Here is a 15,585-nt window from a genome sequence, read left to right as displayed (position 1 = left end):
AATGTCAAAGGAGAATGCAAATCTGTTTCTTATAGTAGTAATTTAATTTGTATTCAGGATTTAGAATTTACTGATGAATATTTTTGTCACATCATCCATCATAGCCTGGCACTAGAGAGAAGGAAGATAGAAAAATTAAAAACTTGCTTGTTACTGTAAACTAAAGAGCATGAACAACATCCATCAAAGACAGACAGATAGAAGATAAAAGCGATTGCCCAAGCCAAGTGATCTATGCTGATTTTCTTTTAAACATTTATTAAAATGCTCTAAATGCAGATCCACTTTCCTTTGGTAAATATTTATTGTTATTTCTTTTGCCATGAACTGGAAACTGTGAACAGTGATGAATTAGTTGTAGAGGTCTGAAATTTTACTCTTGCTTTTAAAAATACATTTACATCTTCCACTGAAGTGCAGTTTTTTGTCTCTGATTAACAAGGATGCATGCTCTGCCAGCTGTTGAGTAAGATGCTCTTTTTTTGTTGCTGAGAGAGTCACAGAACAAGGCATAGGCCAATAGTGGAGGACAGATACTGCACAAGGGACCTGCTACAAAGTTAGCTGCTGCCAGTGGAAGTGTTTTCATTGATTCAGTAGGCTTTAGATTAAGCTAGAGATCAACTCCTTTGTACTCTCCAGCCATAAATATTTGAGCTTTAACTTACACAGAAATACACGCATTTTTTTTCTTAGGAGGTGTTCTGAATGCCTCTCTATATCCAAACTGGAACCAATGCAATTGTACCCTCAGATTGGACAGAATCAAAAGTTATACGAGAAAGATTTGCCTTTTAGAAAAAATTGCAAAGTATAACATTCCTGATAGCAATGCTACTGGATCTTGGACAGCAAACGCGAGGATGGTGTGAGAGTGTAAAAACTGTCCTCTGACACATAATGCACAATTGCTTCCTTTGTTTTCTCCTAACAAAGGAAAACCAAATGTGCCCAAAACAAAATTCAAAGGGTCTTACTGAGAGGCAACTCAAGTAGCTCTACCCAGCAATCACAACAACAAACTTAGGGTAGTTCAAAAAGAGGAGCTCTTTTGACTACAAACAACAGAAGAGAGAAATGTGTTTGTTTAATACAATTAAAGCAGAGATTAAAAACAATTAGGAGGGTGAATAGAAGTCAAAGAAACTGTCATGAGCATAGCCCATGCTCATGTTAATGAAAAGCAGAGGGACTATGTGAAAAAAAAATGAAGACACTTGACAGGAAATTAAATTCATTGTCATCTAGAGCAATGTAATGCACCTAGCAGGGAGAAAAGAAAATCCATACAAATTAATAGATTTAGAATTTGTTTCAATCTAAGAGGAATAAGATCTATGTGTCAACACAGGCAGCATATCAAACTTGGTTTCTCAATGCAAATAAGTTCTCAGAAAGGCTAACAATTTTTTATTTATTTATGAGAGGGTAGAGAATAATAATATGAGAAAGTGTGTTGGTAAAACCTGACACTCATTTTCAGAACAAGACTGATTTGGACAACATTATCCAAGTTCTGTGTCACCAAAGCTCCATTAAATCCTATGCTACCACAGAGTACAGATAGACAGCTGGTAGCATGAAATTTTGTTTACAGCAAAAGAGTTCATTTCTCAGCAAAAGCATGTTGGTTGCTGTCATAATATTCTCTATAAGAGACTTCTGCCTCTGCAGCTGTTTGCTCTACAAGGTCAAAAATAATCTCTTTAGCTTCTTCATAGACTACAAAACATGGTCTCTGGGAGAAACTTTGGGATCCCTGTTTTTCCATAGGGCCTTTAGGGCTGCACTACTATGAATATTTATGTCTTAACATCATTTAACTTTGGGCAACTGATCTAGAAGTCGACAGGCTCTTAGACTCTTTGCTGAATGTTGAATCATTCTTCAAAAAAATTGTTAACACATTTAAAGACAAAATTAAATTTTCAGTCTTTTAAGGTAGGTTTATAAAGTCTGGCCATAACCTAGGTTTTTATGTGGCAGTACAACATCAAATTTACCTGTTATCCTTTCCACACTTTCATATCCTGGTGGTGCTGTTATGTAGAAACTTGAGGTGACTTAGGAGCTTTCTACCTTCAAATGGGAAAGAACAATTTTTCACTCCTCCACCTCTGCTGCTTCACCACTTCATACTGTACAACCCTTCCAAACCTTGAGCCGCCAAAACACTGTCTGTGTGGTAAATCAATTAAATAAACTAAATCTGGCTGAAAAAAAAACCAAACCAAAAACAAACCACAAAACACAAATTCCCCCAGCAAAAACAAGAGAATATTTTTATATTGTTATGACAAGTAGGTTTATCAACCCATTGCTTTCACAGACTCTTGTGTGCATTTGCCTTCAAAAACAGATGTGCCACAGTGGACACAAGAGAAGTGAGATTGCTGCACAGAGATGAATGCAAATATGAAATGAAAACAAAGGAGTTGGAGAAGAGAGAGGAATGATTGGACCAGGAAGAAGATGGAGATAACTCAACCCCTTGAAGCAGGTATGTTGTTTCATTGAGCTACATCCAAAGGAGAGATTAAATCTTATTTTATGTCATATGTATTTTCACACACTTTCAGCTTTAAATGTGCGATAATTTTGATTAAATTACCACATAAATACACATCATAATTACCATGTAAGTTCCCATTTCCCAATTTTCAAGGGACTTATCTACCTATAGAAGGAAGTCTGAATAGTGCTTATGCTTAGTCACTAATTCAAAACAGAAGGTAAATATAAATAACTCCACTGCCTCCTGGAATGGATGGCATTTGCTGATTTTCTTGAAAGCAGTTTATTTGTTCTGCTGGGGTTAGAGGAACTACACTGCAGTAAAAGATTCCTAACCCACCAAGACTGACACAGAGATAAATCTGTATCAAACATATTCAAATACCAATAAAATAACAGAAATCAAAATTTCTCTACCTAAACATGCTTCCATTCTCCATGTAAGATTTGCTTTGTTCATTTCTCTTGGGAATTTAAAACATAATCAGTAAAAATTTCTGAGTGCCTCTTTCTCTGCTGAAGTGTAAACTTAAGCTTTAGCTTTCATTTGCATCTAACTTCATTCATATTCAAAACAGGAGACTTCTCCCTAGAGCTAATAAGCACCTTAAGTTTGAGTTAGCCTGCCAGTGTGTTATTCTGGGTTCAAAATCAAGAGCTCAGTTGTTATGTGCTGACATTGTGAACACTGAGCAGTGACTTCGCAAAGGTGTTCATCTAAGTGTTGAAAACCTGAGTTAGCATCAGTGTGGAAACAAACCAAGAGCTTGGATAAAGAGGTGACCTTGAGAACACCCTAAACTCTATCAGGGCCTCAGCAGGGCATCGTAATAGTTAAAAAATAGTAAAGAACTTCACCAAAATGCCTTAGAACAGAATTAAGTCTAAACCTGGGAGAAAATTATATTTCCAAATGCCTTTAATTCTCAGTCTCTTTGATAAAGTTCCCAAAGAATACTAGTTCTGATGATAAATTTCCTGATGGACACTTGCCTCCCAGGAAAAGAGCTGCTACAGGTATTGCAGTGATTTTTATATGTGCTATGGAAGAGATACTGAACTTCAAAAATGTAACTATCTTTTTATTTGACTTAGGTAAGCATCCATGAACTACAGATTAAAATATTTTCCCATACTGGAGACAAATGGAATTTTCGGTCAAACAAAATTAGGCTTTTGTAAAAAATTACAAAAGCATTTCAAAAGACTAGGCAATGAGCTCCATTACTGCATACAACTTGTAAACTCTTGTGTAGTCTCTTTATAGAGAGATAAAAATCTGTGTGTGATGGGAAAGAAAAAACAACCAGTTCAATGTTTATGTTTTTGTTTTTGTTTTTTTTTTTTCTGATTTGATTATGTGGTTAAAAAGGTAGATCTATGGGAATATGGCTGAGAAAATATGTCCTCCTTTAAAACATTATGCATATTTGGTCAAAACATAAAATGTACGTGTATAAATAGGGAACATTCTTCAAATTTCAAGAGGTGAATCAAAAGCCTTGCCATTTGAGAAAGAAACTGATAGCTGTTGGTGACAAATTTTGAATCTGAAGAATATTTTGTAGCATTAAGGATTTAGAAGTAAATAGAAAATTAGAGCAGGCCTTCTATAAAAAAAAAATAATAAAGCCATAGAGCAAGGTTCAAGGTTTAAGAATAGAGTATAAATGAGTTCAAGAGATTCCTACGGTATAATTTTTTCTCAACAAGGAAGAAATTGATGGATATGATGAAAAGGTGTGAAGTTGAATTCTGGGAATAAGATAAACCTAGGGGAAAAAATACACATGCTGAGTTGCTTGGGCTCTTTGTAGTTCAAAAGTGTTTCATGTTCACTAACCTCTGATAGAATTCTTTATCAGTTTGATTTGATTGTACTTCAGGGCGCACTGTGGCAGACTTTTGCCAAAGCTGCCCATTGCTTCAGCAAGAGCTGTTAGCTAGAAAGTGCAGTGCTGTCTAATTATTTCTCTTGAAATATGAAGCCCTATTGTATGTATTGTGTATTATTTTTAAATATGGTTCAAGCCTTTGAGAAAGCCACAAGTGTCCAAGTTTTCTGAGGCAATCCTAGGTTTTGTATGCTATTTTAGGGAATGTGCTTTCTTTTTTACAGGAAGATAAATGTGACTTTGTTGTTATTTTGTCAGTCAGGCTACCCTGGATTTTGCAATTGTTACATGTTTGTTCAAGTCGTACCATCACCCTGGTAAATACTGTTGCACAGTCCATTTTTACCACCTGAGTTGTTGTGACAGTTACTGTTTGAAGACAAACTTGCAGGTTTGCCCAAAGACTTGGCAACCTGGACTGATGATAATGAAAGAAAAATTGGTGACATGAGAACCCTTTCTTGCTGCCCATCAAGAATAGGTGAGAGGTGGAAGTGTATACATGATAGGTTCTTTCTCTTCTCACTTGCGTGACTTCTTTCAGTAGGCTCCAGTTCTTTAAACAGGTCCTCTTTACACTGACAGGAGCCAAGGGAAGTTCAAAACATGTATGCCAAATGACAAAGTTAATAGTCTTTATATATAATGCTGAAAAGCACAGGTTTGCTTTTGCTTTTTGAAATATTCTTTGTTTCCTAAGTGTACTTTCATGCTGTTTTTATCTGGAACAGCATCAGACCCATAAGAATGTCCCTTGTCTCTAATTATATAACCTGTATTGTCTGGTTTCAATTGATGTGTATTCTGTGAGGGTGTTCACATATGCTTAAACTTAGAGACTTCTTGTTCTTTTCAATTACAGAATTAGGAGAGGCCACAATAAAAATCAGGAGATAAATTTGGCAAAGGATAAAAGGGAACATTGTTTGCCTCTATCTCTACTCTTTCACTCAATTTCTGCTGCTTTGTCTACATCCCAGTCCATGCTCAGTCATTATGTGACATGAAAAAAATGAATATCTGAGCCTGGGAAAGTCAAAGCTTGTTTTTTGTTTGTTGCTTTGCCTATTTGTTTGAACACAAGGACTCCGAGATTTAATAATCATCCCACCCTTCTGAATCTTTTCAGTCTGGTTATCATATGAACTTCCTTTCCTCAAAAGAACTTTTTTATGTATTTTGTGAAGTCTCACTTGAAACAGAAAGGAAAATGCTGCTCTCAGACTGGATTTGTATTCACCCCGTACTGAGCACTGTGGCTGTGATCCAGCAAAGCATTTAAGGTTAGTTTATCTTTAAGCATAATCCCATTGAAGTTAGTGGCATGATCCATGTACTTAAATTTAAACACATAACTGAGTGCTTTGCTGGATCACAGCCAGAGTACTCAGTACCTTACAGGATTGAACACTCTCTTTTCCTTGACACTGGCCTAAGGCAAGATATACAGACACGTGTGAATATATATTCCTTATAGTATAGAGGTTAAATACAGTGTTATTCTCAGATTCTTTCATATTCCATTCAATAGAAGATATTCTCCAGTTTCTTAAAACTCTTGCCAGTTGTACTGAAAGTGGAAACATTACAATTCCAAAAGAGTCTAACCTAGACTGTCACTTTCCTTTCTCTTTTTTGATCATGCTGAATTTTATAGCTCAGGAGATTCGGGTCAAGTTGGTGCTCTGAATGAAGGTAATTTGTTAACACACGTTTAAATCCCTGCAATGTTCTGCTGACAAAGGCTAACTTAATACGCAACAGATTCAACACCTCTCTGGTGGTGGTATGAGCTTTAAATGAAAGTGCTTTTTACAGCTTGGACTAAATTGAGCCATTTGGGGCTGATTGAATGTCAAGTGCTTCAGGCAGCTGAAGTTAAATGTTTCTACACAAGTTTGTTTAAGGCTGGTTTGGATAGTAAGACCTACGGTTCTTATTGAAATGGGGGATATCTTGAACATTAGTACCTAACAAAATATACAGTCCCCTAGAGAAACACTGTTTCCATCTGATTAAACTATGCATATAAATTAAATTATATTGTTACTGTATTTTTTTTAATTGGCTGCATCTCAGCATATTTAAAGGTGATTTCAAATCCGATTGATGGGAATAAGTTTGGACTCAAACATGGATTCACTTGAAAGGTGTTTTTCTTCTCCTCCTTCCTAATTTTTTTTTCCCCACTCTTTAGCACCCTTGTACAATTCAAAGTCCATGTTCCTTATCTGAATATCAGCCAATCAGACTTTGTATCTGTACAGACTAATGATACATTCCAAGTATTATTTGCTTGATTATAAAGCGTGGTTTCATGGGATACAATCACTTTTCTGTTCTCAATGACCCACTGAATGATGACATTACTCAGAATTCCATTTAGATGATGCAAATGACCTAATCAACTTGTCTTCTGCCATGGCACTAACTGAACTAAAATGTCAAAGAAAACTTAGTAAACAAAATCTTTCTTTTATGTAACTGAAATTATGCTATGGAAACCTCATGAATATTAGCTATAGAAATTGTTTTGTTTCTTTCATTTGCATGACATAGTTGTACAGGTCCATACTCTTTAATACTCTCAGGATTTTGTTTCTAAACAAAGAGAGAAAAAATACAGAGCAAAAAGTAAATTGACATTATATGAAAACTGCAACATGTTATTTTTTTCCACATTCCATAGTAAACTATAAACTTTGTCTTAATTCAAATTTCGCATCAAGTTCTCAATGGAGTAAATATTCCTCTTCTGCATTTTCAAGTGCTGATCGTAGTTGCTCTGTTTCCTCTATTTCTTTCTTTACCATTAAAAAAAGCCTGAGTATGCAAACTATGAAATATCATAAGTATTGTACTGGTAGAATAACCACTGGTAGCTCAGGGTTACTGGTATCAAATACTGTGATATGGGTCACACAGACACAGCAAAATTAAACTGTATATCTTGGTAGCAGTCTAGTTTCCACAGCACTGAGCTTTCTGGGAAACAGCCACTTCTTTCTGCTTTGGAGGCCTACGTAGCTGAGTTTGCTGGTTTAGGTGCTTTATCTAATGTTCAAGGTTTCTAGTGAAAAATAGATGAATAATATTTACGTGACCTGCTTTCATGTCTTAGTTGCAACACGCGCTTCCACAAAATTGTCACCTAAAAATTTGGAGATAGTCTTCTAGATTGCCTCAGACACACAGAAGAACTTTTCCTTAAGCAAATGTTTGCAAGTCCAATCCAGTCCTTGCTTGCACATTAATTTGGCAACATCAAGGCAAAAATCTTAATAGGTAATGTTAAAATGCTGCCAACTAGTTTTCCAACTATTTCACTTCTTTCTCTATATCATACTCACTTAACTGTAAAATGATATTTGATTGTTTTGAGGGAGTTCTTATGCTGGAGAAATGTTAATTACCATCTTTCTGCAAGAGTGAGAATTGAAAGTCGCTATCAATGTTAGCAGTGGTTCATTACAAGTGATCCCACCTTCCAGGTTGTTTGTTCTTTTGATTTTAGGTAGATTTACACATGCCCAGAGAACATAATTATCTTTCCATAATAATATTATGTTCTTGAGGTATTACATGTCTTCCTTTAAACTGAAGATCAAGACTGAAGTTTGATGGTCTGCAATAAAAATCGTACTTTACATTCCTTGAGAAAAATCAAGAGTACTTGACCCATTACATGTAAAACATGGGTATGACAGATAATTTTCTTTTTTTTTCTGGATACTAAGCATACACACATCTGCATCTGTAAGAGATGTTATAGATTTGTGATGAAAACATTCACAATGAGTCTGTGGCTCAGTGATGCAGTGCTCTCTTCATGTCAGTGAAAATAAGGTTATTTTTATGTAACCAGTGTCTGCCAGCAGAGACATTCATATAGACATCACATGATCAACTGCACCAAAATATATTAATCTAACCTAGAGATAGAAATTTCAAATTTCAATTTTTTTTTAACCACCTCAATGAACCATTTAGGGACTAGTGTGAAGCTCTGATTTCTAAGTTCACCACAGTTTGGGATTTTCTTCAAGAATTAAGATCCCAGCAATTAGAGGAATTAATAGTGAATATAGGCACCAAAATAAAGTTTAAAGTAGAACTATGTTGACTTTGTCTTTTTTTACATCTCAGTTGTGTTCCTTAAACTCCATTTTTCATACCATTATAAAAATCAAATGATAAATATTGAAGGGTGAATGAACTGATGCATTATTTTCATCTAATATCTATCTCCAAAAAAGGTAAATGAAAAATATTTTTTATGCTGTGGAATTAATCCATAATTTTAGAAGTTGTATACTAATTTAAGCACTATTGTATTTGTACCTTTGATGTGACATATCTTCAATTTTAAGTTTTCTGTCCAGTTTATTAACTTCTACTTAGCAGCCCAAATTCTTAAAGCATATTTTATTGTTATGTATAAGTATGTTTATAAATGCACACATATGAAATAATATGATCTTTATTTTAAAAAGTCACCCAGAAACATTTTGAAAAATACAAAGCATGACAAAGTCAATTTAATACAATTAATTTAAAATACATTGTACAATTTAAACACCAGCCCCACAATTGCTAATTCATCTGTGGTCTTCAAACATATTTTTATTATTTTTTCTCCCTTTTTTCTCTCAATTTTTATTTGAAATAGGAGTAATTAAATTTAAAATCCCAGTGAGTCTACCACAACATTCAAGGGAATGAGATAATAAATGTCCTACAGCAGCCAAGGCAAGTCATCAACATTGTTTTACTGCAGCTTGATGTTTTTTGCCATAAAGATTATTGTGCTTCATACACAAAAAACTCTGTTGACTATCAATCTTACATGCATCAAATTTTTGCTTCACTTTTTTCTTATTCTGTTATATGCCTTGCCTTCAATTGAATATTGTCTAATTCCTTGGTATTATGATTTCAAAAAAAGCAATAAAATTTTCAAAGCCTTGAGCTCAAAAAGAAAAAAAAAACCACTTAGTTTTTCTATTCATGGGAAATTATAGTTGGATTTTAAACAACTTTATTTATCATGAATGTTTGGACTCCATCTGTCACCACTTTTCGGTTATTCATTTCATATTTGCAAATTATAGGGTGGATACACCGAGTGTATAAAGAACATCTTTTCCTTACTGAAACAATCAAATATAAGTATCCCTGGATCTGGTAAGCAAGTGGTGTGTGAAAAATAAATCATGATGAGACAAATTGTCTATCTGATGTAATAGAGGCCACACAAATCAAGAGCTGCTCTGACATCCAGAATCTAAGAAAATTCTCAGTCAGAGTCTGCTTTATTCACTATCAAGGTCTATCCTGGATTATACAAAACTTGACATGTCACTTTCTTTGTTTAGCCTAGGGATTTTGCTTTTGTTTTTTCTGACAAACCTCATGAATTTTATGAATAAAACCCTCAAGTAATAACCATTTTGCTTGTAGCCTAATGAGAGATGCTTAGATAACACTGTTAGCTCAAAAATTAAAATCTGAAAGAATTAAACAAGTTTGGAGGAGTAGATGTACCTTTCTTTCCCTTACAACATAACAAGTCCAAAAACTATTTTTGTGTGAGAGTAGGGCTGATAAAACTAAAGAATATGAGCATATACACCCATATACACACACATATATAGACTCAGTGTTTAGAAAAACAAACAAAACCTACATTCCTTGAACATTATTTCATAGAAAACAATGAAAGTTGTGTTGCATGGATTTCAATAAAGCAGTATGTGTTTCAAAAAAGGAGATAATTCAAGCAGTTTCACCTGCTAGTTACCTGGTATAAGATGCTTTGTTCTATTACAACAAAATCTTTCAGGTCTTCTGGTTTTTAGGGGTTTTTTGGTAGGATCTCTCACATCCCTTCCATGGGTCTTTGAACTTAGAATGAACTAGTAAGGTCTGAATAAGTTACATACCAGAAAATGGAATATGTAAACTTTCTTTCCAAGAAGAACACCACTTCTAATACAGACGTATGATTTTACAGTAATCTTCAATTAATGACTGAAAGTTAACAGAGTTAAATACTTCAAACTGTTTCAGTTAAGATTTGTTGTCATTGTCTAAAAGGTAAATCATTTGTCATTTGTCATTTTGATTAAATGTAGAAAGATATAATCACACAAGGCCTATAGTTTATGTTTGTTTAAACACCTTTTTATTTCTCTGTTGCAGCCCAGAAGCAGGGTACAGCTGTGGAAGAATGGAAGAAGGGTACTATTGCACTGGAAATGTTTTGGCAGACTTGAAGAAAAGGCCTCAATAGTTCTGTTTTTCTTTGTTTTTCTGTTTAAGTGTTTCCTTTTTTAAAATATAACTTTAATTAAGAAAGTTGTTGTTAATGTTTTAATCAAAATCCCCAAGAACTTCTCCTTGTTGTACTCCTCTGATATGGATATACTCATGAACTTTTGTAAATGTAGCCAATTATACTAAATAAATACCACTCTTCACTTTATTGACTTTTACTATCAGGAAGTGATCTTCAGTGTCCCAGATAGGTTACTGCACAGCAGAATAACAGCCACAGCCAAACTCAATGAAAGAGTCTTATTTTACCTAAGAGTTTTCCTCTTCTCTCATCTCACATGATTATCCTCAGTTAAACTCAAACAAATATGTTGCACAAGCATAAGATCTGATTTGTAATAAGTCACTGAAATAACTGTAAAACTTTACCTGTAAAGTCGGTAAAAATGCATTTAATATTTAAATTATATGTTTATATTTGGCATACTTCAATATCTCCTTTAGAGCTGCACTGGTATATTAATTCTGGATTTGCATATAAGAAAGTCTTGAAAAAATGGATTTACAATCAAACAAAAAAGCAAAACACGAGAAAACCAGTGCATACAAAAATCTTCATAATTGGCATAATTTTTCAAGTACACTGAAGACAAAAGTAACAGATCTCCAATCTATTCTAATTCTTGGCATGAAGGCTTCTTTATTTGTGGATCATTGATCTGACAGACTGAAAAGGCAATGAATTCTATTTCTTTTGGTGGCTTACATCAGTCTGTTGTGAGGAAAATAGACAAAGCATTCAGATTTGTGTGCACTGGCATCAGATTGAACTCTTTTGCTAATGTCTGTGGTTGTCTTCTCAAGGAAGACTGGGATTATATCCCATCCACTGTGTGCACTGTTGCTGGATGAGTTGTTCATAAAAGCATTTGTAGAAGCAGTTGTACAATTTCTGTGTACTGTAATATACTGAAGTTTCTAGGCAGATAAGCTTTTCAGTGGGACAGCTAAGTCACCTTGTTCTTTGGCATATTGATAAAGAGGAATGTGGATATTTCTTTACACTCCTGAAGACACTCAAGGAATTAATTTTTGTTGCTAGTATGTGTCTCATAAACAAGTAAATTGAGTCATCTGATGTAAGACTAAGCACAGGTAGGCAGGTAGTGTGAAGAAAAACACTTTTTCAAACTCAGTTTGCTTCCATGGGACAGATAACTCTGGGTTCAGGATACAGAAGACAACTATTAGATTGTGAAACATAAGTTTCATTGTTTTCTCTGTTAGATTTGTAATTTCATAGCACAGTCCACAAGAAAATATGCAAACAACCTTTCCCACCCTATGCTGTCTGCATACAAAGATTTCATCCTTCACACCAGCCATAAAACTTTCATGCATTTTCTGATTTTCTTGAGGATATAATTAACAATTACTGTAGTGATGTAGACTTTGTACCCCCGTTGTGGAAGAAAAAGAGTTAAATGTATACCAGACTCAAAAACATCTGCAAAATTCTAGCTCAGTGGGATGCAAGGATAAAAATATGATTCCACTGTAAGGAAGAGAAAGACCAGACATGGATACTGATTACTCTTCCCAGCTTCCTTCATGTTCTTTTTCTGGGGAAAAGAGATTTTACTCCTTTCTTTTACATTTTAAAACATGACCCTTCTTGCAGCAGGCCAGGCTAGGAGAGATAATTGGACTCAGATGTCTATCTTGTCATGACCCAAACCCAAAATTTTAAGTCCCTTTGTTTAGTCAGCCTCACTACTACTGAAGGGAAAGAGGGGAATGGGTAAACACCTGAGTCGCTTCTCGATCTTAGCTGGCATTAGAGGAGCAATATATTATAAAACTAGTGTGACATTTTGCATTCAGGCCTAAAATTATTGATAGAAATCAACTGAAAAACCATACTCCTGTTTGTGGTTTCTCAGGAGTGAAAGAAAATTCATTAATCATTCAGTACCACAGTCTGCTGTTATATCACACCTTCCATTGAACAAATGGATCTATGATTAATCAAGTTAATTGATTTTGTTGCTTAAATCCAGACTACTTTGGCCATGGAATAATTTTAGGCTCTAGAACTAATTCTGAGAGAATGAATAGGGCTAAAAGAATATATTATCTTCTGATGATTAATATTGTTCTTCCAGTGACCAGCCAAATTACTTTCCAATCAGTTTGTACCTATTTAATCTTGTTTTGAACTGAATATGGTGATAATGATCAAGGGAGGCATGACATGACTTGTAACATTTTCTGTGTTCATATTATGAAGTAGACCTGAGAAATGAAGTCTATTGAAAAAAAAAAAAAAAAGGGAAACGTTTTGCTTAATTTATTCACTTTTCCATTCCTAGCTGTAAATCATTACATACATATATATATATATATATATATAGTTTCCTGGCCCTTAAGATTTTAAGATTTCTGAATTAAATGAAAATAAAAATGAAGCACAAAAGATAATAAGATAATAACTTGTTAATCTTCAGCATTTTTTATCTCATCAATTAATACTTATTTTTAAAATTTGTATACTTTTTTTTCTAAAATGAAATAAATTTCAAAATGGAAAGTCATTTCAATCAAATAACTACAAATTGGACAAGCAACTCAATCTTTAAAATGTTAAGGCATAATACTTTAATAAATCAAAAGTCGTTTTTTTCCTGCGTAAGAAAAACAAATTTGTGAATACTTACATTTCTTCAGCTATCCATATTGAATTTAACAATTTTTTTCAAAAATTAAAATTTCATTAGAACATTCCTTCATATATGTCAGCAATTGCTTAAAGAGATAGAGTTTTTAAAGAAAACATTTTAGCACCACCAGCAAATTAGAACAAGCAATTTTTAAAGGTTTTGAGATCTGTATGTCCTTATGGTTGCTGGATCATACCACTTCAAGGGGATGTACAATCACTTACACTGGGGTAAGTTTAAAATATCCTCATAACCACTGAATCAGTGTCAGTGAGTCACACTTTAATACTCAGCACTGTTTCGTTCTGAACCTAAGAGCTGAGTGGATAAAAGTCTGTGGTTTCTTTTAAAAACTCTCCTATTATTGCTGGAAGTAGATCAGAGCCTGGTATAACATATTGCAAATTCTTTGATTTCTGCTTTCAAAAGCCTGTGTTTCTGAGAAAATTATGCCTATTCTATTAAATATGTGCCACACTGTAGTCACCATAGACTGTAATTTTTATATTTCCCCATAAATAGGATCTGACTTAATGCAGAGCCAAAACTCAAAGTGTTTTTTATCTTCCAGATCTTACACAAGCTACTGAGCTTATAGGTCAGGATTTGAAGGTGGTTTCAAAACCAGATATTGAAGAATAGATAGAGCCAAGATTCATAATTGAAAGATAATGACTGAGGCATTCATCTGTGGAGTTTATGCCTGTTTTCAATTAGTTGCAAATGTTCTTTACACAGTTTAATATATGAGACAGGTTAGACTAGTGTCATGGTTTAACCCCAGCTTGGAATGAACCTCCACACAGCTACTCACTCACTCCCCTTCCCACCAGTGTGACTGGGAAGAGAATCGGAGGGGTGAAAGCTGGAAAACTCAAGATGAAGACAGTTTAATAGGAAGAGCAAGCAAGCAAAAGCAAACAAGCAAAAGTCAAACACACAAGCAAAGTAAAACAAGGAGATAATTCACTGCTTCCCATGGGCAGGCAGGTGTTCAGCAATCCCCAGGACAGCAGGGTGCCATCACATGTAATGGTGACTGGGGAAGACAAATGCCACCACTCCAAACCTCACCTCCTTCCTCCTTATTCCCACACTTTATATACAGAACATGATGTCATATGGTCTGGAATATCCCTTTGGTCAGTTGGGGTCCCTGTCCTGGCTGTGTCTCCTCCCAGCCTCCCATGCTCCCCCAAAATCCTCACCAGTGTGTCAGTACAAAAAGCAGAAAGGATTTTGGCTCTGTGCAATCTCTGCTCAGCAATAACAAAAACATCTCTGCATTATCAACTCCCTTTTCACCACAAATCCAAAACTTACCAGCTACTGTGAAGAAAATTGACTCAACTTCAGCCAAAACCAGGAAATCTAGAAAAAACTGTACAACCTTTCAAACAATAGAGATGTTCTTTAAGACAACTCAGACATTTTGAAACTGGGAATAAAAACATGAAAAATCAAAGTGAAAGGAGGAAAACTAGGAACCTGCTATCCATTTTGGGGGAGTAAGAGTAAGGCATATTGAATCAGTTTGAACACTGCTTTCTCAGAAGAGTGGAACACCTTTTTGAGACCTCCCTCATTTGGATGCTCTTGATCACATCTATACCTATATAAACCCAAAATAGGCACAAAGAAATAAAGGCTTTGCTGTCATGACCAAGATTCTGTCTTGAAACAGAGCATGCAAACAAGTCCCAAGTTTAAGAGAGAAGGAAAATAGATGTGCAAAGGAAAAATAAATGCTGTACCTGCTCTCTTCATTTAATGAGTTGCCTCTTTCTGTGAAGGAATTCCTCCTAGATACCCTTTTCTCTGCTTGGCTGTGTCTCAGCATTCACTCCTGTTGTACATCATTTATCAGTACCAGCTCTGGGAGATAACCAGCATCTGAGAGATGTGTAGTATGTTTTGGATGAAAGCTGTCCCTGTTGCCTTTAACAATGCCAATTGTTCTACATCCCCAGTGTTCTGCACATGTCTTTGGTGGTTAGAAACAACATTCCCAGCTGCAGTGGAAAAGGGTTTTGAATAAATATTAGGCAGAAAGCAAACGTGCTGTAGATAAGTTTTGCATGAATGGTATTTTAAACTGTGTGTAACAGTAGGTTTTAAAATTTTTATGAGTGTCTAAATTAGGGGCCTATTTTTTTTAATTATCAGAAAGGAAAAAACAT

At 34.8% G+C, this 15,585-nt stretch overlaps 1 protein-coding gene across 1 annotated transcript in view; it reads right to left on the bottom strand.

Annotated features, from left to right (window-relative positions):
- CDH19 (cadherin 19) overlaps window positions 1-15,294 on the bottom strand; it is a 111,932-nt gene extending 96,638 nt beyond the window's left edge. The window contains exon 1 of the mRNA XM_038129027.1: window positions 15,160-15,294. The gene's annotated coding sequence lies outside the window, so the exon portion shown is untranslated. The remainder of the gene's footprint in view (window positions 1-15,159) is intronic.
- Window positions 15,295-15,585: the final 291 nt, after the last annotated feature.

This window comes from Motacilla alba, chromosome 2 (assembly GCF_015832195.1).
Source record: "Motacilla alba alba isolate MOTALB_02 chromosome 2, Motacilla_alba_V1.0_pri, whole genome shotgun sequence".
Classification (NCBI taxonomy): domain Eukaryota; kingdom Metazoa; phylum Chordata; class Aves; order Passeriformes; family Motacillidae; genus Motacilla; species Motacilla alba.
Note: the sequence above shows the minus strand (reverse complement) of the source record. Positions and strands in the feature narration are given on the sequence as shown.